The 25,398-nt window shown below is 38.0% G+C and overlaps 1 protein-coding gene across 1 annotated transcript in view; it reads right to left on the bottom strand.

The window, feature by feature from the left end:
- Positions 1 to 24,229, bottom strand: part of DAAM2 (dishevelled associated activator of morphogenesis 2) — a 265,206-nt gene extending 240,977 nt beyond the window's left edge. Inside the window, exon 1 of the mRNA XM_058166227.1 lies at positions 24,031 to 24,229. The gene's annotated coding sequence lies outside the window, so the exon portion shown is untranslated. The remainder of the gene's footprint in view (positions 1 to 24,030) is intronic.
- Positions 24,230 to 25,398: the final 1,169 nt, after the last annotated feature.

Consider the following 25,398-nt stretch of genomic DNA (forward strand, 5'->3'; position numbering starts at 1 on the left):
TTTCTAGACTAACATTTTTACCAAGTATACAAAGGTGAAATTCCTATTTCACGGACACAATATATTTCTCTGTCAGTCTTATCTCAGGTTTCATGTCCTCCCTGCAGAGAGATAAAATTTGGATGTCCATGTATGTTTTGACAATCTGCAGGACATAATAAGTAAATAAAACCTGCTTTTATTTCTGACACCTTGTTCTTTATCCCATATTATTCCTATTCAGTCTCAATGTTATAAAACCATCTGGAAAACTTTTTTTTCTCTGGGCAAACAGTCCAGAAATCTCCAGCCCAAATAATTTCCTAAGCTATTTTATACTGCCTACGGATAGATCTCAGTACTGGCCTGTACAATTCAGGAAAATTATTTTCTTCTCTTTAGAGTCTTTTACATTGCAGTTCATCACAAATACAGGTCGTGTCTATCATGGAATGGCTGAAAAGTTTTTATGATAGCTGGGGTGTTTTGATGAAGAAATAAATGTATATACAATAGGTATCGGTTCCTAATTGTTTCTCTATGTCACTTACTGTAAATGTAATTTACCTGTTGCTTATGAAGGCATGACTAGAGTAGATTGGGTCACATGGAAATCTTTCCCTTGTTTTTTTTAAAAATATATTTAGACATAGACCTGAATCAGGGGTGGGTTCTACTTACCTTTACTACCAGTTTGCAACGGGAGCTTCTGTGCATGCACAGATCGTCCATAGTGACGTCCGGGCGGAGCCTCCCACCAGTTTTACTACGGGTTCACAAGAACCAAACCAAATCGGGGGCAACCCACCACTGACTTGAACAAAGCTGGATAGGTATTAGATTTAGATTTCTACATGCGATCAGAAATGTTGCCAGTCGATAGATTATGTGATTCCACTTTCTTTGATTCCTATGGGACTTCAAAACATACATCCAAGTGCTGACATTTTTTTATATTTACTGTATTGTCCTCATGATCTCTCAAAGAACTTCCAGGCTCTCACACCTTCAATGCAATTTCTGAAGTCTGTTCTTACTTGCTGTGGCTGGAGCTGAGCTGTTTTATATCCGTTTCCTGCATATTCCACTTCTAATCTGGACCTGATGCCACAAAACCTGCATTTCTAGTCCACACTTCGCCAGTCTATGTTTGCCTGTTGGGTTTGGTCCAATATTCTCTCAATTTACTTTCTCATGGCCACTCCTATTCCTGCCAGGAGTATATAGTCAATTTGGGGGTTCACTTTGAAGACAATTGAATTCCAAATGCAATTGACTAATCTGAAACACTGAATTGAATAAAATGTTCCAAATTGGATTACTTGAACAACTATACATGCACAGAAATCCCCCCCCCACCTCAGAAGTCCCAATCTGTTGATATATCTGAACTGAAACTACAATTTACATTGAATCCTGGCTGATTTGTAATCGCCTCTGAGCCCTCTTCTGCAGTATATTGCAATTTTTCCATTCATTGTTTGTGGAGCTGTAATTCCCAACCCACACAGCTATTATTTTTTTTTAATTCTCTGTTTTATTTCCACATCTCCACAATCCCAACTATACTGGCATGACAGGATGTGCCTGTGTTTAGAGATGCTTATCCTACCTATTTCACCCTTTTTTCTCTTGACACCAATGTAAGTACCGTATATACTCGAGTATAAACCGAGTTTTTCAGCACATTTTTTGTGCTGAAAAACGTCCCCTCGGCTTATACTCGAGTATATACGGCTTATACTCGAGTTTTTTTTTCTTCTTTTTTTCACATTATACCAGATGGTGCAAACTTGGCGGGCTTTTGCATTAGCGCGGGGAAGCCCTGCCGGTGCAGTGAGAGGGCGGGCGGGAGCCAGCCTTCTCGGCTGAGGAGGAGGCTTTCCCTGACCGGTAGCTGCCTCATTTCCCTCCCTCGGCTTATACTCGAGTCCCCAGTTTACCCCAGTTTTTTGGGGTAAAATTGGGGACCTCGGCTTATACTCGGATCGGCTTATATTCGAGTATATACGGTACTCAGTTTTTTTATGTCGCTGCCTACACAACTTTGATTTTTCATATTTGAGCTGCAAACTTTCAAAACTACAACTTACCACTCTTTCTGATAAGATCATAAGTAGGCATATTTTTTTTTAAAAAAAAGTTGTTGTTTTTCCACTGGGATTCTGAAAGAATGAAATGCTCATCCATAGCTCATAAATCACAAGCTCTGTGGTTAGCAGCTAACAAACCACAAGCAGAACTCAATTTGCATCATGGGAAATTTAACTCTTTCACTTCCTCTGCATTTCCTTAACAGACTACCTCAAAAGAAGATCGAGAAATGCTCCTGGAGCAGATTGTAGGGAAGGAGTATCTGCATAGAAAAAGGAAGAAAACACTTCCCTCTTGGCACCAAAACACAATTAACCTGCCATGCAAGCTGTCCATTTGATTACATGCTCCTTTTTTCCACAGAAGAATTCTAGACTTCCCATTCCTACTTTTGTATTAGCAAAACTCCCTATTCCTCAACTCAGGATTGAAGGTTAAATGTGAAACGCAGTTGATTTTAAAATGCGATGGTCACCTATTTTAAAGTCTGGTGCTTGAAATTAATTTCATAAAAGAGGGTGAGTGCTAGGTTGGGAAATGCCTGTACAAAAATAACTACCTGCCCAGAGAGGCTGCTAAAGAAGAGTTAGCAGAAAAGGTTTGCTAAGGGACTGCTGCCAGCAAGGCCCACCTGCGGAATTGTGATTGTGTTTAATACTTATTTATTTGTTTGCTTGTTTATAATATTCATATGAGTGCCCAAGCGGAACACTACGATTCTGGCTGGAGTACAATCAACCACTAAAAATAGATATCAAAAACATAATAAACAACAATATTGATTTGTTATTTGATGCTGCTACTTATAAGCTGCTTGGAAATGGAGCAGCATATATTTAACCAATTAAGTAACTCAACTTCTCAGATACTTAGAACCACAACAACTGCAAAAGGGAAAATCACTGCTGGTATTAACCCCCCTCTCCTAAACTCCATGAATGAATCGGTTTGAAACGCCCACATGCTTCTTGAGAGTACATGTTTTTCTGCCTAAAACGACCTCCATTTTGAAACAAAGTGAAAAAAGGGAGAGAAAACACAGGCTACCAATTAAAGGATGATGGCATCATCTGGATACTCCATAAAACTGCAGTGATGTGCTATAACTTCTGTATGTTAAACTATCCATTAAAAATCACTGCATGATAATACCACCTCAGCAAGAACATGGCCTCTATGAATACTGATGTCAGATGGTAGCCTGTTAGCAGAACATCCACCGGATAATGTGGATCCTGATTTAGTTCTGCAAATATTGTGTTGATCATTTCCTAGCATGCACTGCCAACTCAGGCTGTCCTTGACAGTCTGCTTTAATGATATGTTTGATGCTGGCCTGCTAAGCTACATTTCTTTGGCAGTATAATTTTGGCCAGGCTGTGTATATCTATTACTCCAAGATGACCAAGAATCGCGGCTACAAATCATTTTCTCCTAGTGGGCTATATTTTTTACTTTGAAAAGTAACCCAAACAATCAGGATCTGAGACATTTCCCAATTGGATTTCTAGGAAGAAACTATCATGATGATTTCCTTGAGACTCAGACTTTTTAAAATATATATATCTATGGTGGGAAAAGCCAGTGGAAAAAACTATCCCTTGTGCCAGCTTTCCCAAAGCTGTCCTCCTCTTGATGAATTGAACCAACTCCCAAGCCAGCATAAGAATTGTGGCGATTAATCTCCAATACATTAGAAGGACCCTAACTTTAGAAAGACTCTATGCAGTGGTGGGATTCAGCCAGTTCGCACCACTTCAGGAGAACCGGTTGTTAACTTTCTGAGCAGTTTTGCAAACTGGTTGTTGGAAGAAATCATTAGGGCAGAGAACCGGTTGTTAAATGACTTGAATCCCACCACTGACTCTATGTAATTCTTTCGCTCTGTATGGGAACACTTGATTTTATGTTTCCAATGCTGTTTACTGTCCTTTTGTTGTTTTCAAATTTTTAATTTCTATATAATGTAATTTGGGCAAAGACTTTATCATAAAAGATCCATAATCAAAAGATTTGAAATGAGCATCATGTCTCTGAAAACTCTTGTCACTACTTCATATATTCACCATTTTTGAGCAACAGAACACTTCATTTATTGACCACATCCATAGATCTAGTATTATGATTTTGCATAAACTGTGAATACATCCTTACCAGGGGTAAAATGCTCCCAGTTCGGACCTGATCGCCTATCCGGTACCGATGGCGGCGGGTGGTTCAGAGAACCGGTAGCAAAAATCTCTGCCCCTCCTTGCCCTCCCCCTGCATGTCCAGCTGAGCCGCACGATCAGCAGAGTTTTTTTTTACTTTTAAAAGCATTTTTTCTTTGGCCGAAAAAATGCTTTTAAAAGTAAAAAAAAAGCCTCTGATGATTGCGTGGCTCAGCTGGGATTGTCAGAACCCTTTCAAAGCATTTTTTTTATAAGCTCTTCAGCCGAAGAGGCTGTAAAAAAGAAAGCTTTTAAAGGGATCTGGCGATCAGGCAACTCACCTGGGATCGTCAGAACTCTTTCAAAGCATTTTTTCTATAACCTCTTTGCCCTCTTCAGCTGAAGAGGTTGTAGAAAAAATGCTTTTAAAAGTTAAAAAAAAAAGTTGGCCACACCCACCCAGTCACATTACGCCCCCACCAAGCCACATCCACAGAACCAGTAGTAACAAATTTTACATTTCACCCCTGATCTTTACATATATATGAGTAGAAATTTAGGAAGAATTTAATATACTCTCACCATGAAAACAAGGATTATGGTTATATGACCTCTGTGACTGCTGACAGATCCAGGTATAACTTTTTGATGTGTTATTACAAGCCTTGACTCTGGTTTTAGGAGTTCTAGTAGCACAATGGTTAGAATGTAGTATTTCAGGTTAACTCTGCCCACAGCCTGGAGTCCGATCCTAACAAGGCTCCAGGTTGACTAATTCTGCCCACAGCCTTCCATGCTTTTGAGGTCAGTAAAATGAGAATCTAGATTGTTGGGGGCAATATGCTGACATTATAAACCATTCAGAGTGTGTTCTAAAGCACTATGGAGCAGCATATAAGGCTATGTGCTATTGCTATTTAAACTGGATATTTTTCAAATCATCCATATTTCAAAGAGAGAATGATTTGAATTTGAAGAAGTCCTCATTGACCTCCTTCAGATGGAGAATTGTCTGCTGGAGACCACTTTCAATGAGTATCTTAGTTTTGATCATGTAGTCTTTTTTCACTCCAGTTTGACTTTATGTAGCTTTATGGAGCCATCTAAGTAGAACTCAGAAGTAAATGAGTTCATGCACCATGCTAGGTCAAAATATGATTTTTTTTGTTTGTTACTTTACATATTTTGTCACCCAGCCATTGTGGTATGACTTGCCATGTGGACACAGCCAATTTGTTGTTTATTCAATCAACCAAGTTTAAGTTAATCATGGCTATGGATTTTGCTTTACTGGCCTTGATTTTCACTTTAGAAAGACTGTGGGAAGAAAATTACCGTTTAAGAAAACATCAAGAGAAATGTGAAATGTTATCCATCCTCCACTGACAGCAGTTGCTTATTTATAGCTAAAAACTAGAGGATGTCCTCACATGGCTATTGAAAATCAAAACAGTATGCAGAGTTTTGCTTTGTTTTGCTTTTGTGCTTTTTGCAGTTTAAAATCTCCTCTGTTCCCTAAACACTTGTTATTGTAACCAAAGCCACATTTCACATTGCTAGAATTGGAGGTTATATAAATTCCAAGGATTTTAAAGGATAGGCCCTGCGCACTCTGTATTTGGCCACAGACAAGTAGACACAAAGAGTTACGGACAACTCCTTGAAATGAGAAAGCCATTTGAATAAACTAAAAACAGATGCACATAATGATGCAAAACTCAGTCTGTGCAGAACCAAATGCTTCTGGGAAGTTCAGGTAAGAATTTAATATCTAAGAGCCAATTTGGTTAAGGCATTAGGCTAGAAACTAGGAGACTGTGAATTCTAGTCCTCCCTTAGGTATGAAAGCTAGCTGGGTGATTTTGGACCAGTCTCTCCCATAATTTGTTGTTATGGGAAAAGTAGGAGAAGGAAGGAGTATTAGATATATTTGCTGCCTTGAGTTATTTATAAAAGCAATAAAGGTGGGATAGAAGTTAGTCAATTAATTAAATAAACAAATAAATTTTATCATCTCATTGCTTTTGTTTCTATAAATGAGATTGAGAGGAAAATATCATTCCAAGTCTTTCAACAAGATATTCAAAAGCTCTCATGTTATTTAAGAGATCAACTTATTGTCAGCCTTGTGAGGTAGTGCAGGAAGCATGCCCAGATGAACTAATTCTATTTTATTGTAAGGTTACATTGCAAGTCTGAAAATACAGTACAATTTTTCCCATTGCCTTTATAGCTCAAGAAATTAGGGAGGATCCCTTCTGTGATTTTTGTCACATTCACATTCCTGCTGTGGGCAAAGTTGCTTCTTATCCAACCATTCCCCTGGCAGTTCTTTCCCTGGCCTCTCAAGGACATTCTCACATACTGTTACACTTAACTGATTTAATTTGAAGCTTGTGCTAAGTAATTTTCCAATACTTCAAACTCTCCCAACTCTACAGGTGGACACCAGATATTGGATCACAGAACTTTTGGAAGTAAAGTATGTATGTATTCTACATTAAGTTACTACCTTGCTGCTATTGAGCTTCAAAATGTCAGCCATCAGATCTTTTCTGAGGGCTAAAGAGGTTTCTTTGTATGAATATAAGAGCAGAGGAAGGCAATGTTATTTATTCCAGATGCTTTAGACTTCAACTCCCATGAACCCCAATAAGTATAGCCAATTGCAAGGCTATTAGGAACATTAGTTTAAAACATCTGAAAGACATTGAATTGTCTTCATTGGCCAAAGGAATCAACTGGTGGTTTGCTCCAGATTTTGTATTATTCATCGTAACTGCTGAGACCTAGATGCCAAAGTTATAGCTAGGACATTGTCTGGCAGTGTTCTTAGAAATTCATTTTGGCTTGTACAACCTGAACTCATGAATAAGCTTCCTGAAAAGCTGAGATTCACCATTTTCTTAATCATGCTTTGTCTTCCCTTCATTGAAAGCAGCAATCTATTTTCAACTCACTGTTGGTGTCAAAGTCCAGCTGGAAAACATCAGCTTCCTCTGAACAGAACCAGACTGAAGAACCTAACAACAAGAACCTATGGAAATAAGATGTAGTACCTCTAAGGAAAAACAGCTTCAAGTTATAACATTTTTATTTCAGATAAAAAGGACCGTTGACCTAAAACAAGAAGCAAAAGCCAATAAAATCTGCAGAAATGCCAAGGGGTGGGGGGTGTCAGTTTGATGTCAGCAATAGAGTGGCACCCTAACTGTAAACTTATCCCTTTCCTATGTACATCACAGTCTTCTACATATGCCCGAAATGGGTGGAATTGCAGCTTTGAGACTGTTAGCCGTTCAAGGTAGACCAGACTAGGAAAGCAAAGTCATGCTAATATTACTTTTATTCTAAGGTATAGTAACAGGGCAAACTGGAGAGCCATTTGGTATTGTGATTAAAAAATCAAGCTAGAAATCGGGAGACCATGAGTTCTGGTTCCACCATGGGCATGAAGCTAGCTTGGGCCTGTCACTTTCTCTCAACCCTAGGAAGGAGGTAATGGCAAACCACTCCTGAAAACCTTTGCCAAGAAAGGTGTAGGGATTTTTCCAGGCAGTCTCTCAGAATCAGACAAAATTGAATGGAAGAAAAAACAAATTAACAGAATATTGCAAGTCTGAATGCGCTTCCCCTCTCGTTTCCTTTATCTTCCTGAAAACTATGGAGAGTCTTGTCTGAATTGCTTTCTCAAATTACAGTTCTGATCCCAACTCAGATACCTTTAATCTGACCATTTTCATGTTTGCAACTCTTCCTTCTGTTCTTCAAGGTTATTCCTTCTTCCCATTACATTGATTTTGTTTTTATCACTCTGAGAACAAGATGTGAGTTTTCGTGGGCATCTCTAGGGCTAAGCCAGTCCATGAAAAATTTTGGAGGACTTTTCTTTGAAAAAAATTATATATACCACTGTTGAGCAGAGAAATTTGGTGTGGGTTTCCAAAAGACATTTTGTTGTGCTATGTTTCAGTTGCAAGAGCTTACGGCTTCTGCTGTTTTGATATTTAAGGATAATGCATACAAGTTTAATGAAATCAGATGGTTTCTGATGATTTGGAGCAAATTTTGAATTTTCCCTTCAAGCAAAATGTTTACAGTGACCTATATTGACTTTGATTCTGAAGTTCACCAGATCTTTAGGATGATTTGGTTAAGAGAAAGACAGCCTACCATAATTAATTAGCTGTAAATTAATCACAAAAAACAATTCCTCATTTTTGGTTACGGAAGACACTATCATCTGCACATGATATATAAAATCTCACAATACCTCTTCAGCATATGAAGAATACTGACCCAACAGTAGGAGGGGATAATCTAATCTGAATTGGCTGCTATTTTAGATGATCTTAATGGTCACCTAAAATATAGTCATGGCTGCTCTACAAATGTCTTTAAATACTTTTTCAGTCTTCATTTTACATCACAGTAACTGCAGCTTGTTTCAACTTAACTTTTTAAACAAGGCAGTGACTTATTTACACAACTTAAAAATATACAGTGGTTATAATCCACTACAGATAGATTTATACATCATGCTAAACCAAAACCAGCACCATTCGTTGAACCACTGGATCTTATGGTGCTATGATCTCTGTGTCAAAACACAGGTTATGTCTATTTCCTATTTGTCAGAAGGGAATCAACTTAAAGGATAGTGTAAAGAGACAAGACAGGAAGCGTGGTTTAGCTCTCTTTTTATTACCTGCTTCTTCTTTGCCATTTCCTATTGTTAGAAATATCTTCTGCCTGGGAAGAAGAGGGAACGAGAACAAGTTAATCGGAAAAGGAAAGGAAGCTTTTCTTTCCCGACAACTGCCATACTTTAAATTCACACAATATAATACACAGTGTGGTTTATTTGGCTTTGGCTTAGCATATTGTAGGCACTGACCCATAGTTAAGAGTCTGTGGTGCAACTCAGCCAATTATGGTTTCAATAAACCATGGTTATCTGAACCATTGAATAATAGCAGTAGCACTAAGACTGCTAAACTATCTCATAGTGCTTTACAGCATTCTCTGGGTGGCTTACAATGTTAGCATATTGCCCTCAATAATCTTGTTCCTCATTTTACCGACCTTGGAAGGATGGAAGGCTGAGTCAACCTTGGGCCTCATCAGGATTGAACTCCAGGCTGTGGGCAAAGTGAGCTGCAATACTGTATTCTAACCACTGTGCCACTAGGGCTCTCCAGAATACCACCAATTTGGGCATACTAGGCTAGAATTGCCCCTACCTTTTGTTGCCTTAGAGGTGATAGCAGTCTACAGGCAAAAATTATCTGCTAATCCATAATGCAGATATTTAAATTTTGCCCATAAATTGCCACACCATATAGGCTTTTCTTTAGGCTGAGCTGATCCAGCTGGATTTCTTGTCGCTCATGGAAAAAACACAACAACCCAAGCAAGCGTTTTGAGCTTTAGTTCTAGAAATGAAATTGTCTCAGATTCCTCATCTCAATTTTGTGTAAACCTTAGCCTGTTAAGCACTCTCAGGACATAAAGACAATAATAATAATAATATTTTTTTAAAAAAAATAGAAGTATTTTTCTACCTTCCAACCAAAAAATGTGGGGGGAGGAGACAAATGAAAGATAGATGTATGCTTATTCCAGTTTGTTATAAAAACACAGTTTGCTATAAAATTAAAATACTAAAAGGTTGTAAAGTAGTAAAGGAAGCACTGAGGGCTCTAAATATAATAACACCTGATTCACATAGTTCTGGAAAATGTTCACTGGCTAGGATGTATGTCAACTGCTTGTAAGTCATCCTGGGACACAGTTGAAAGAGAAGGGAAAATGATCTTGAGCAGAAACAAATGTCAGCTTTAAAGTTAATGAACAGAAATGTTGGCTTGCCGACAGGATTATTGCTCTGAAGAAGTCAAATACAGAAAGTACAAAAGTAAGCATAATATTCCTTCTTTGATGCTGGTTTATAACAAACCTCCTCACCATCCCTCCAGATTCATGTTTACATCACCCTCTCTTTCCCCCCCATGCAGTCCAACATGTTCTCTCTTTGATCATTTTTCTCATTTGGGAGATCTCCTTCAATCCTTGCTCTTTTTTTTCAGTAAAAGGCTTTGGAGGGTAGTAGGACTGTAAATCATAAGTACTTTTGATCAAATCCCATTAGCTAAGAAAGGACCAAAAACACATTGAGCCCTTAGTCTGTTAATTTCAACTATGGAACTGAAAAGATCAGTAGATCTTTAAAGCTTAAGTATGTGCTCGTGTTACTTTTTCTCATGGCAAATTTACCCTTGTGCAATTTTATCATGCCAGTACTGCATAGTGAGTTTCACGACTAGGTTCATACAGTACACATAGCCATGGCTGGTTAAAAATGGCTAAAACTATTGGAACGATTTGCAAAATATCTTAGCTCACAAACCAAGCTTGGGTAAACAAAAATTAGTAGCCGTAGAGGATTTTTGCGTTTCCCAATAAATGTTGGAATAGTTACTCCCCCAAGCATGGTCCTTCTGACAAATTCTAACATGCTTCTATGATTATTTTCTACTTTAGAAGGTACAAGAGGACATTAGGAAATACTGAACTAATTCTAACTAATAAGGAAAACTTTGCAGAGAACATAGTGGAAATAGTAGAGAAAATAATCATGTCATGCTTCCATACAGACATTCAGAATAAAAACAAAAAAGACTTGGTCTAGTAGCTGTTCAATGAAGATGCCAAAAGATACCCGATAAAGTCTTTTTCTAAGAAAAAGGTATTCCACTGGCCAGTAAAATAAGATTGAAGGAGAAAGAGGAGATTTGATAGTGTTCTTCAGGTATTTGAGGAGCACTACTTAATAATCCATTGTTCTAGAATATGGAATGGATATGGAAAAGTGATTTTAAATTATAAGAAGGCAGACTGTGATGAATATTTTAAGAAAGCAAACTTCTTAACAGAAAAAGCAGTTGATAATAGAACCATATAGCCAGAAAGTTGTTTGGCTCCCCTTTATTATTTATGTTCAAGTGGAAAATAGACAGCTGCCATGAATATCTTCATTTGGGCACCTCCACTATTGTGCTGGATACCTTACATGACTTCTCCTGATTTTACAATTCTACTGAAATTGTCTTTCAATTCTTAAGAATTTTAATAAAAAAATATATGATAGAATACATTACAAAGAAAGAAGAAATGGAAAGTTATGATATACATTCAAAATTTAAAAATTGTGAAAAAAGGTGAGCTTTCTGTGGAAATGTTGAGTGGCTTGGTGTACCCATGTCATACAACCAAAACATTGTGCATCAATGCTTGCTGTTTTGCTCAACCTTCTGAAAACTATAAACTTGGCAACTAGATATCTGCCTAGGGTATGTTACAACACAGTCCCTGCAACCAGTTTATAGTTCATGGTATTGACAAACAGAATTTGATTTCAATTCAATTCCAATATATTGCAAATCTAGAAAATAAAGTAAACAGAATAATCATGCTTCAGGTAATTATGAACAAACATTTCTTGTGCGTGTTTATACCTATGCAGTATTTACACAGTATTTCTTATTCCTATTTATATGACCACCCAATTGTCCAAAGAAACTCTGGGTAATGAGCAAAAGACAAACAAAACTTCTATTAAAAAAAAAACCTCAATAAAAATCTCAATTACAACTAATAACATACAGCAATGCCAGATGTTTTCCCTAAGATTCAGCATGGGGATGATCATTATCAGCGACTTTAAAGGAAAAGATAATGCACATTCACAGAAAATGTATTTTGTTTGTTAAGGACTGAATGATGCTTAAGTTGAAACTTCTTCAAAGTAATATCTTTCTTGGAACAGTTGACAGGGAGGATTACAGGTTTCCCTTGACTTACAACCACAACTGGGTCCAGAACTTCCATCGCTAAGTGATGAGAACTTTAAGCAAATTGGGTGAAATTTTACAACCATATTTGCCATGTTCAGTGTAAGAATCACTAAGAATGGTTAAGTGAATCCAACTTCGCCCAATTCACTTTGCTTGTTGGACCCCCCCTAAAAAGGTACCAAGGCAACCCTGAGATGCTAAAACCATTATAAATACATGTCAGTTGTTAAGCACTTGAACTTTGATCCTCTAACTACAGAGATGCTGGGGTAGCCATAAGTGCAAGGACTGGCCGTAAATCACTTTGTCCACTGCCACCATAACTTCAAACAGTCATTAAGTATTGCTTGCATACTTCTCTAAAATCATGCAACGTTTTACAGTTGGAAAAAAAGGATGCTAAATTAAAGTGATCCTTCTAGAATGAGTTTGGGAATACCTTTTGTGGGTTTCCCTGTCTCCAAAAATAATTTGCATAGCATCAACAGTATGCTTGCCTTGCAACTTCAACTTCTGCTTGACCTTGGCTTGACCACTGTGATTGTAACATCTTCCCTTTTAGTCTTCTGCTTCATTCAGTGTTCCCATAACACTAATAAAATTGAATGCAGGTTGCTCACCAGCAAGCGGTTTTTTTCATGGGCTGCAACTATGGCTTTGTTGCTTTCATCTTTTCTTTTCCTTTCAATTATGCCTCTCTGGCTATGAAGCCTGTCTTGTTTGTGTCTTATTGAAGGTAATTTGTTCTACATTTACAAATGATATATCACTTAAAACATTAGCATTTGTATATGAAAAAAAATATTTGTTTATTTAGGAAACGTATACTCAGCCGTTCCAATATATTTGCCCAGTACAAGGCAGCTTGCAATGATTAAATACAAAACAATTCCATAAAAGACAAAAGACAGCAGCATAAAAATGGAAACAGACTCAGCAGATTAAAACATTTTGAAATGAAGGTCTACCACATAAAAACCATCTGCTTTACAAAAGAAACGCTTGCCAGAATAGGGAATTTTCAGGGAAGCTGAATAAAAATAGGAAGAGAAAGGGCAGAAATTACTAAAGTTAATCTGAAGCCTGAAGATGATTTTTGTAGAATGGTTTTTGGTCAGAATGAAGACAATTGACTTCAAAAAACAGGAAGGGCACTGAGATATCTTTGAAACTGTATCTTGAACTTTGGTTGAGAAATCTCCAGTGAAAGGTTTTGACCAGGGATGAAATCCAGCAGGTTCTGACAGGTTCTGGAGAACCAGTAGTGGAAATTTTGAGTAGTTTGGAGAACCGGCAAATACCATCTCTGGCTGGCCCCAGAGTGGAGTGGGAATGGAGATTTTGCAATATCATTCCCCCAGGAGTGGGGAGGGAATGGAGTTTTTGCAGTATCCTTCCCTTGCCAGACCCACCAAGCCACGCCCACCAAGCCACGCCCACAGAACCAGTAGTAAAAAAAAATTGAATTCCACCACTGATTTTGATTATTCTGGGTGACAGTCAACAAACTACATTCAGTCTGGTATCCTATCTGGGAGAATTTTAGTTTCTATTTTATTCACAGATCAAAATTTACATGTCTTGATAATTTAAAGAATTATAGCACAGACTAAGTGATAATAGGCTGAGTTCATAGAACACTTGCCATAAACTGTGATTTTTAAAATACGGTGGCTAAGTTGGCTTACCTGTTTATTCATCTTTCCACCTATTCAACAATATTTATAGCATGCCCTAATCCAAATGGACTCTGGGTACAACAAATCAGGATATTAAAAAAATCAGATCCAAATAAAAAAAACATTTATAATTTTTTTTTTACCACATCATAGGTACTAAGGTTAAATGCCCACTGGAGCAACATAGCTTTGGCTAGTTTGTAAAATGCCAGTATTCATAATTCAGCAGAGAAGGCATTTATAAAATGGAAGATACCTGTCACTGAACTCAACCCCATTAGTAATGGCTAAGCATGGTAAGAGAACAAGTTCAAAACTGTACAGTCCACATTATTAATCCATGGTTTTCTTAATCAAATGGTATTTATTTGCCCAGTTGCCTGAATTTGCACAATACAGTAAACAACTAACCGTATTAGCTAGATGCATGAAACTCATTGAGCTACAAACTTGTCAGCCATATTTTAGTATGATGGGCTGTGCAAAACTAATGAAAGAGTACTGATTTCTGCCCAGCAGGCTAGACTGGAAGCAATTAAACTGACATATAAGATTCTACAAATAAGAAGTTTTATTATAAGAGAAGCAAAGAAGCCTTTACAAAAAAAAATTCCAGGGACTGTTGTGCAACGAAATTGAGACCTACTGTACATAAAGGCCCCTCCCTTGCTTCACTGACAAGATGGCCTCCTAACCAGTGGTGGGATTCAAGTAATTTAACAACCGGTTCTCTGCCCTAATGATTTCTTCCAACAACCAGTTTGCCAAACTGCTCAGACACTTAACAACCGGTTCTCCCGAAGTGGTGCGAACTGGCTGAATCCCACCACTGCTCCTAACCTGAATCCCACCACTGCTCCTACATGTCCTTGTAATGGACTTCCATCTTAGTGGCAGACTGCTGCTGAGGGAAGCTGAAGCTAGATCTAAGGGTTCCAGCAAAAAAGTGGTGCTTTCCATTAGCACGGAAAGCTATTTTCTATGCAAACATTCCATTCGTCTGGAAAAGGAACCTAAGGAGATACAATATGCAAGATTCCAATCGGTCAGCTACAAAACCAGCATTCTCATCAAACACAAGAGGTTCTGTACCTCTATTTTCCCTACTGGTAAGATCACCACTCACCCACAACCAATGTTTTCTTCAGAACATGTGAAAAATCTTATACTAACTGGCTGACTGATGCTCTAAATTAACAGTGCAGAAATACTCAATACTTTAAAGTGTAAAGGCAAAACTTATTGAAAATATTTGATGTTATAAAACAGCACAGATAATAACAGAATAGTTGGGTATGTATTCCTTCCTATCTAGCCTGTGCTTAAAACATCAAATCACGCTAAGGAGTTTTAAAGGAAGCTAAAAGCATTTTAAAGGAAGTTAAAACAAACTATAAAACTTTATTGACGTTTTATAATAGTAGTACACTTTAGGAGATAAAAATGTATATACTTTTTAGTATGAATTATTCTTGCTATACTTGATGTGCTAGAATTGGAATTTAAGAAACCAAACCAGCATGATACAATTATTATTATATAACTCTTCAGTTCCAATCAGAAACAAATGGCCAAACAAATCAGTTGCAAAATAAGAATAATGTGATGCCATGCACAAACATTCACTAACGTCACTGTTGCTACACTCTGCTCAAGTATCGACAACTCCTTAAAAACATTTCAACCCAGAGGAATTCCACTACACAAGAGTTTAATACCATTATTAATATAGTTTTCCCTAACCTGATGCCCTCCAGACGTATTAGATTTCAAATCCTATCATTCTTTCACTGCATCCAAAGTAGATCAGATTGGGAAAAGCTGGATTGGTGTGTACAAGTACATTTGGACAACTGGCTGCTATAGAATGGCACAAATTAATCATTCCCAGGCCTACCATGATGCTCTCATCTCTGTTTATTTTTTAAATAGACAGCTGTTTATTGGTACCACTGTGCTACATCTGGGGAGGCTGCCTGTTACTGATGTATGCTGACTCATACTGAGCCATCCTGAAAAATGTACAGGGACAGCAGGCAGTACCATCCTGATGCTGTCTGTCCTCTTTCCCTCTTTTTAATTTTAATGTTGCCTGATTTAATCACTCACAAGCATGTATGTCAAAGAATTGTTAATATCTTATCAGTAAATGTCCATATTGGAAACGCAATTAAAGCTTAAGTGAAGAATGCTGCTGGCCAAAATTAACAAGAGAAGAATGTTAATTGGATGGCAAGGGAAGAATCTTTGAAAGTTAGCTTGATTGATTCCTAATGATGACTTGACAGATCCCTAATAGTTTCTTTGGAAGGAAGTGCTTCCTAGTATGGAAGTATTTTATAAACTTTTGTGAAGGTCAGTATACATTGGAGACATTTATTTAACACTAAAAATGATGCACTCATATATTCCCAAATGCAAAATTTTTTCCAACTATCTGCTTACTCAAGATTTCTCCTTTTCGAGGAAATTTGTTATACTCACAATCATCCTATGAGAACTTTGCAGAAACAGAATATCTCAGGCAGAGGGACGTTTCTGTCCACAAAGGCCTTCTAAAACAGGGGTCTCCAACCTTGGCAACTTTAAGACTTGTGGACTTCAACTCCCAGAATTCTGGGAGTTGAAGTCCACAAGTCTTAAAGTTGCCAAGGTTGGAGACCCCTGTTCTAAAATATAACCTCTCCCCACATCTGCAGAGGAAAAAGGCTAAGCCTCAATACTGTAGTTTATCACAGATAAGAGCTTTTTTTTTGCTCTTACAAGACTTTAAAGTGCAGTCACTGGTATCAATTAATTCTTTTCTCTCTGTCCTTCCCTAAATTATTTAAAGCTGTGGAACAGATAAGATTTATTTTTGTTCAGTTCTAGTTATATAAACACCTCTTAGCATTCTTTTGTTTACTTTATCCTTGCTATCCTTATTGTAAAAGAAAATATATGTCAATTATTAGTTTATCTTGAATTTACTGATAATGTGACTTTCAAATAGCTTCTTACATTTTGTCTAAACTTGAACAGACTAGATCTCACTCTCTCCCTGTTCCCTCCACCCACCCCTGTGTATGTGTGCATGTATAGACTAATATTTTCTGGCCCAGTCTTTTTGGCGGCGGGGGGGAGGGGGGCATGTAGGGTCTTCTTAAATTTTTTTGGGGAGAGCATGCATTTTGAAAGATATTTCTCTTCCTCTGAATATTCTTTCTATCTCTTCCATTAAGGGCAAGCTGCAAGTGTGGTAAATCTCCTAACAAGAGTTTTGAGCTGAGCAGCAATGTTAAATAGTTGCAGCAAAAACACTAGAGTCTCTTAGCACTTTGAAAACTATCACATTTATTATGGAGTAAACTTTCATGGAACTATAATTTTTCCATCAAATGAATGTAACATGTAACAAGAATGGCTTATTCATATGCAACGTTTATCTAAAGGTTTTTTAAAACAAAGGTTTATTGAAGCTATATTAGCCTGGTTTCCATGTAATCCTAAACCACAAACCTGATTCACAACAAAGGTTTACCAATTGCATTAATGCAAAACCAAATCCTACTTTGTGTGAAATGTATTATGCACGCAACACAGATATATGCATTTAGGGGGTGGAATAGTTACTCATAGTACATTGATCAGAAAGAAAAAGCACCTTTGGGACAACCATGACCTGGATGACTGAAAATCTCCATAGACATTCAGTACACTCATAGTACCAAACTACACCTAAATCCAAGGTTGTATTATCATACACAGTGGTCACATAGAGGCTAGATTACTGTAGGGCACTCTTCAGGCAACCCTTGAAGGTGGACCAGAAATTGTAGCTAATCCAGCATGTTATAATATAGGTGGCAAAAGGCACTTCTCAAGTATGCCACTTCAACCCCATGTTGATGTGGCATACGCCACATCAGTTGGGGTGCTAAGTTCAACTGGGTGCTCTTTATTTCCCAAACCAAATCCAAAATACACACTTTGGTTATAAGAATGGCCATGCCTGTACAGTGACCAATTAGGCCTCGAACAATGCTTTTCAACAGGTCCCATGATGTATATTGGACAATGTATGCTGCTTTTTCTTTTGTCGGGTCTCTATTATGGAGCAAACTGCAATTGGATTTCAGTCTTATTTCTTCCTTGTTACAGTTTAGGAATGGGTAGAAAATTATTTTTGTGAAGACTCTGTAAAGAGTTCAGGTGTGTGTGTGTGTGGGGGGGTGTTTTTAATGTTGATATTTGTGTAGCTATCCACAATCATTTGGGAGGGGGCAACTTAAAAAATGAAAATAAAATAACTAGAAAAATGAAATTGAAAAGAAATCAAATGTAAAAAGTAAAAAATATATAGCAATTATCTGTTGGTTATGGCCATGTACAAAAGTAGTAATTTAAACCAAACATTATTGCATCAATGAACTGATCCACAGATTTATTATTTACCATATATTCACATAGGTTCATGTATTATATTAAACCTTAATGTGTTTTAATTTGTTTTGACTCAGTGCAATGTTTCACTCAGTCATTTATGTTTCGCACATCGTGGTTTACAGTTTAGTATTTTGTCTGAACCTAACATAATAAGAAACAATCTATATAAACCCCATATAAAATGTTAGCCTTAAAGGCTCTTCAGTGTTTATATTTTAGAAGGTACTTATAATGAAGAAAAAATGTAATGAATTCATATTTATTAAGATTCTAGAAAAAGGATGGACATCTACCAGGAATGTCATGAGTCTTTATATTAAGGAAGAGAGTTGGGAAAATGAATACTTGGGAAGAAGTAATGATTTTAGGCCTACAAGGAAAATATAGAAAAATCTACGAAGTATTCCTACTAATTAGAGACTTTGGAAACATTTTGTTCTGATCTTATTAGGTTATCTTTCCAGTTTCCACATTATTAAAATTTGAGTTGATAATATGGAGAGATGACCTAATGAGATCAGAACAAAATGTTCCCAGAGTCTCTATTTTTTTATCAGCAGGAATACTTGATAGATTTTTCTTATAGTTCTTAAACTAAGAAGTTATACAGTAATACAATAATTGAGAAATACATTTCCTATTCATTTCATCTTATTCTTTGTTCTAGAATATGTCTCAACAGGCAGAACATGTAGCTGCCCTGAAATGACTTTCTGTACTTCTAGAATTCTCTGGATACTCCTGGAGGAAATCTGTTAATCATGGTCAATAGCGCACAGAATTGTGACACATCTGGAAGTTGTCTACAATATATGAGGCTAAATAAATCCAATGGGATTTCACTCACTACTTAAATACTAAATGGGGTAATTAGAAAGACTCTACTATGCTTCTACGTTTCCATTATGGATCTATTCCTATTGAGGGGAAAAACATTAACCCCAAATTGCAAGAGTTACAGATTGATACCCCATAAATAATTCAGCTACTGTATATTGATGTGTAGATACAGTCCCACCAAGCACAAACTTACTTATAGCTTATTAAATGATTACACTGGTTCTACAGCATCTAGTGAAATAAAAGGGTGTTATTTGAAAACTCCAACCTAATGTTTAAGGAAAAGTTGCCCTGCAAACAAATCAGCCCTTTGCTTTCAGTAAAGAAGATTACCCAAATAGTCTTCTGATTTTAAGACATCAGCTTTGAAATAAGTCATCATGCTTGTATCAAAGGAAACTCCTGATCCAAGAAGAGACTATTAAATTATTCCACATAATTAGTCGAGGCAACTCAATGTCAACAATTTCATTTTTGACTCAAATTATTTTTATTGCAGCTGCAATTGTTTCCAAGATTGCATGACTACAGCAAACATCCCTAAAGTAGCAATGTGATTCTGAATCCAGATGCAACTGCGTTAGTAAGACACAGAGTGGTTCTGTATTCACACTCCCGCATTCCACAGCATTTTTCCCAATCAAGTTCAAAGCTTTGCACAACTCCCATGATTACTCTCAATTATCATGTGTTTGTAATGGTTATGTTAAGATTTCCCTGCTGTTTCCATTCATAAGCTAAGTAGTACTGATGTCAGTTCTTCCTTAATTTACAAAAGAGTATTCAGAAAGTAAGTATGTGATTTATTATTTCTCATTATTACATTATGTTGCTTTTCCTTTAGGAGCACAGCAGTTCCATGGTGTAAATAGGGCCAGTCATTATTTCTCAGCACAAAATCATCCAGCAAGATGGACAGAGACTTGAACCTCAGCATCAGTTCAATATTTTATACAGTACAGTATAATTGATAACATGCTACAATTGCAATGAAAACTCTTTGGGAAAAATAGGTTCTGTGCCCAATACCACATGTTTTCCATATTGCATCACATTTCTGCATCTAATATATCCAATAGTTGTTGTGTAGCCTGTCAGCAGATGTTCCACAGTTTGTGGTCTTAGCTATATTAAATCATAATGCATCTAACGCATCATGTATTTTCTGTTGGAGTGAAGCAAATCCATTTGAATGGGTCTCAGCCACAAACAGTAGAGAAGTAGCTTATAGCATTCTCCATTTAGTACCATTGTATTGGATTTTTGAATATATTGTTGTGACTTTAAGAAACTGTTCAAATGGTTACCAGAGAATGTGTTTATTCCTACAAATCATGAGTTACAATGTCAGATTTCTTATGTTGTAAAACTGGAGCTGATGCCCCCTGAGGCAACCGATGCCCCTTATTAGCCAAATGGATGGTTAATGGTTATGATTTTTTTTTCAGTAGTGCCTGAATGAAACTGGGAAATGACTTTCTTTTCCAAAAGCCAGGAGACAAGAGTTAGAGGAGGCTGCTGACCTTACTTTCTCTGGAAAAATACCAGTATTGAGTTTTCTTAGAAATCTGATGCAAACAAGAGATCTGTTGGAATGTGAATTTTATTAACGCACCATCTTATGCTTAATCTGAATATGCATGTAAATATTACAGAAATATAAGTCTCTAGTAAATTCCTTCCATGATTACTGAAGATATTGAGACCTTTGAAATATTTCAGGCAAGTGGGATGCATGCCTGAATCACTAAGGTTGAATTCACGTTTATAGCCAGTCATCATATGGCTTATCTCTGGTGGACCATGTTATATGAACCCAGTCACTGTGATTTATTGAACACACTACAGTTAAGAAAACTATAACAACGCATCATGTATAAACCAAAAGGCCAGCATACACTGAAAAACTCTAGTACCTTTTTGCCCCAAAGCTCCATTTTGCCAATTGGGGCCTGTTTTTCACTTTATAATGAGTCTAATGACCAAAGCAGCAGCCAAAAGAATCTTTTAGTGCATTGTGTCGATTCCTTTTAATGCATTCATCTTAAAAATTGATCAGTAGTTGTGTCTGAGAGCAATGTTGCAAGACGAAAATCTAACAAAATTGTTAGAGAATACATAAATGTTCTGCTGAAAAAAAACCTTGGCTATTATAAAATGGAATACATATAAATTGGTATTGGATGAGTAAGATCAGGTGTTAGATAACACAATGCTAAGGGAAATAAAAGTCTTTGGGGAAAAAATATCCCTATGTCTCTACTTTTATCTATTATTATATCTACTGTCTAGTATGATACCAGTTACAATCACTGCATTCACTGAACTTTTTCCTGCTTAACAACCACACCAGTGATGTAATGATAATACTAGTTATCTTGGTGGTACTGAGATGAGACCAAAAATAGAATAAATATCAGCTAGCTCTGCAACTTTTTTTAATACATAAAATACACTTGATGGCAAACAATACTATGGGCCAATTTGGAAAGATTTTCCTTTGAGGTCCTGCCAATTTGTCCATTATAAGCAGTTCTTCTAGGAAAAATTGCTATGCACCTACTGGAAATAAACTCCACTCAGAAAGCAGTACTGAACAGTTGTTGTGCTATTCTTCTGCAAATCCAGATATTGGGTATTAGGCAAAATTTTCAGACCGCAGCATAAAAAGTTACTCACAAGGACACAAACAGTCATTTTTCCTTTTAAAGAAGAGCTGGGGGCATATTAGCTCTGGAAGACGTCTGCTAAAACATTAGCCCATCATGCTAGTCAACAAAAGCACCATTCCAAGAATCTCCTAACATCAGTATAGAAAAGGATTCCAGCAACCATTTCTTTTGCAGCAAAGTGGTTCTATTGACACAGCATTGTCCCACTCTCCCCTATTCAGTAGCACATCCTCCACAACAAATAATAAATAAAAGCTGAAGCCATTTTGAAAGTGCTTCTTTGAAATTTGCTGGCCTGTGAAGCAAGAGGGCACAGAAAGAGTGCTGATGAGGGAATGTTCTAAAGGCTCACTTCAACCAACATTTATGTCATGCAGAGCCACTGAATGTTGGTTGCCCATGAATATTTCTAATAGCTTTTAGCTTGATTCCTGGGATGATGTGATACACCCATAGCATATTCTTCTCACAACAGAGGAGTGAACAGCCATTTGCTACCTTCTGGAAATTGTTTTTCTTTCCTGGGTTTTTAAAATTATCTCTCATCCAAGTACTAACTAGATATAATCCTGCTCAGTTTTTCTAAAACCAGTCAAAGTTGGTACCTACCATAAGAGTCGTCCTTAAAATTCTCTATATGGGAGCCATCACCACATATGGATAGCAGACTTTTTGGCTTCAGGATGGGGATGCATAAACAATTCCTTTCCTTTGTTCCTATTTCTTCACTCCTTCCCAGTTCAGTCAGCCTACTTCCTGGAGCCTTAGGGTTACACTCCTGTAATCTCCCTGACAGCACAACCTACGACTAGGGATTTTAAAAACTATAATCTTAGCATACCTGGAGGGCTGAGTATTGAGCAATCTTTTTTTTAAAAAAATGTACTAATGGTTTTCAACAAAAGCAGACAGCAAAGCAACTAAGTTATACAGATGACATGAGAGGGAGGAGGACAAGGAGGGAGTCGAAGATCAGTAGCTTTCCATGATAAAAAAAAGGAAGGATCCATTAGAGCTGCCTAATCTAGAGACCTACTTTTCAGCACAATTATCGTATTATTCCTAGATGCAGTTCTGTTTCTACACAATGAACCTCAAGTCAGAACGTAATGATCAAACATTTTTTTCTTTTCCCCTCTAGGAAGGAAATCAGACTACATTGCTTGCCCTGTTATTTCACTTTTTATCTCATTGGTCACATGAACTACACTAACTTAATGGAAAGGGCTATGAATGAATTAAGTGGCCATGTGGTATGAGGAAGTTGTGGCAAACAGTAGGTTTCTATTTCCCTTCTTAACCCATCTTAATGGCACTGTTCTGTTGTGCAATCAAGGCATCTCTCTCAAGCCATCTGGATTCTTCATCTTTGACCAACAATTCATTTTGGTTGACCTAATGATAAGGTCTCTTGCCTATTATAACCCGCTCCATAAAAGATAGATTCAGTTCCTGTGATTTTCCATTTCAGTCATGGTTTAAAGCCAATATAAAAATTCAGTGACATGAAAGTAATGGTTTGGTGATAGCCTACACGTTCTTTTCCTTCCTTCATCTCTAGTAATAGAAAATGTTACTTCACTAGCTTGAAGTTGCAAATCCCGACTCTCTTAATTAAGAAGTCTAAGTTCTTACCTGTCAGAGAATCAGTAAGGTAACTCTCCCCACCCTTGTCCACCCACCCCCTGAAGTCTAATGCAGCTGCAACAAGAAATTTTCAAATACAGCTAAACCACCATGAAGACAAGTGCCTTTGACTTCTTGAGGTATTTAAAAGCGCACCCACCCACTCTCTCTCTCACACACACACACACAGTTAGCCTTTAGAAATACTTGGGTAACTACGTTACCACTGACACACAACTGAGGATGGCTGCAAGCTCGAATAAAACGGTTAGGGATTTAGGAATGGACCGAATGCAGACAAGCCTGCTCTAAATTTTTTCCTTACAGCGTAGGGTCCTCGACTAGTCAAAGAGAGACTGAGTCCAGTTACGCCCGTTCTTCACCTTCACCCAATGACTGCATTCCCGCAACTCATCCTGGGTACTGAATCATCATCTTAATCAAAAGATGAAGCTGAGCCGAGCCTAACGCATGCGATGCTGGAACATACAAGACCTTTACCTGTCCCAGCAAAGCGTATTGTGGAACCAGGCCGTTGGCTTTCCTCCGTCTCTTTCATACCCATCCCACCCCACCTACCTAAAAGGAACCCCATAGTCGCCTTGCTTCTGCGGACAGCAGTTCACAGAAATTCAACCTCCTCTGCTCTCCAAATTTTAAGCCTGTGTTCGTGGTCTTGCACTGATTTAGAGAGGGAAAGCTCACTTACTCTCCTGCCTTTCTTCCTCTGCAGCCGGGATCCGACTAAGCCAGCTTCTGCGCGGGCCACTCTCCTGGGTCCTTGGCGCTCCACCGCTTCCACCGCAATCTGGTCTCCATGCAGAGTCCGACCGCTCGCTCTGCTTTCCTCCCCCGCCGCCTTCGGAGGGGAATGCCGCAGCTTTCCCTTTCCAAGCAACCTCCCTCTGCCGGAGCTTGTGACGTCAAGAGGCTTCTATAAGCCTGTTTATTTATGGATCAAATGGACTGAATCACTTTCCTCCCAAGAGCTTTGCTTGCCCCGCATGGAGAGACAGGGTTTCATGCTTTCAGGTGGAAAGCCTTCCCAGAATCTCCGGAGCTGGGCGTGGGACCAGAGCAGACTTGAGCAAGCGGGATCCCCACCCCCACACCCCGACTTCAAGGAAAAAATGTTGCTGGTGTTTCGTCCTTCGCAAAGACTTCTCGCGGATTCAAGCAGGTGCCCGGGAGCTTTAAGAGCTTTCACCTGCAGTGGGTGTCACCTGCAGTAAGCTACTTCTGGTGATTTTCGCGAAAGAGAGCATGTGCACCACAAGGCAACACAAGGCAATGCTGGAATATCGCAGCAGAACTTAGGCATCTGAAGATTTAAATATTAAATGACCGGATGCTTTTGATGGAAATTGGCCCACTGGGTATTCACATCCATCCAGGAATTCATATCCACTTGATTATTTACGTTCTGGGTATTCACTGTTTGCCTTTTGGAAAGTCTGACTCCCATCCGGTTTTATTACTATTGTAAAACTGATTCCTATAATCATTTCTCCAAGCATTAGCCAATCTCCTTGTTTCAGCATTAAATGGTACCATAATGAATTTTGCTGACTTTCACCACCCCTGTCCTGTTTCAATTGCAACTCCCTGCCTATTTGTGCTGATCTGATTTGTGGGAGTGCTGCTGTGACAACAGAAGGGCAGGTTAGAGCAATCCTGTCCAGTGATAGCTAGAATCTATGGTAAGTAGGTAAGTAGTGGGTTTCAATTTCGGCTGCTACTAGTTCACTCATGGGTGCATGCGCATGACACTTCTGCGCATGTGCAGAGACATCTGTACGGGTGAGCAGAGCCTCCCGCCACCGCTACCGATTCACCTGATCCGTGGTGAACCAGTAGCAACCCCTACCACTGGTACAACTTCACTAGAGTACCTCTGTACCCACCCTATGAAATATTGCACCAAGTCAGCATTTCTTCAAGTGAGGAGGGTGGTACTATTCCCAAGGGAGTTAAAAGACAATAGATGGAGGGTTCCCGAAATGTTTTCTACAGAAGTTATTACATGCAACCTTTTTGATAGAATAGAATAGAATAGAATAGAATTTTTTATTGGCCA

The sequence above is a fragment of the Ahaetulla prasina genome, chromosome 1 (genome assembly GCF_028640845.1).
Source record: "Ahaetulla prasina isolate Xishuangbanna chromosome 1, ASM2864084v1, whole genome shotgun sequence".
NCBI classification, from domain to species: domain Eukaryota; kingdom Metazoa; phylum Chordata; class Lepidosauria; order Squamata; family Colubridae; genus Ahaetulla; species Ahaetulla prasina.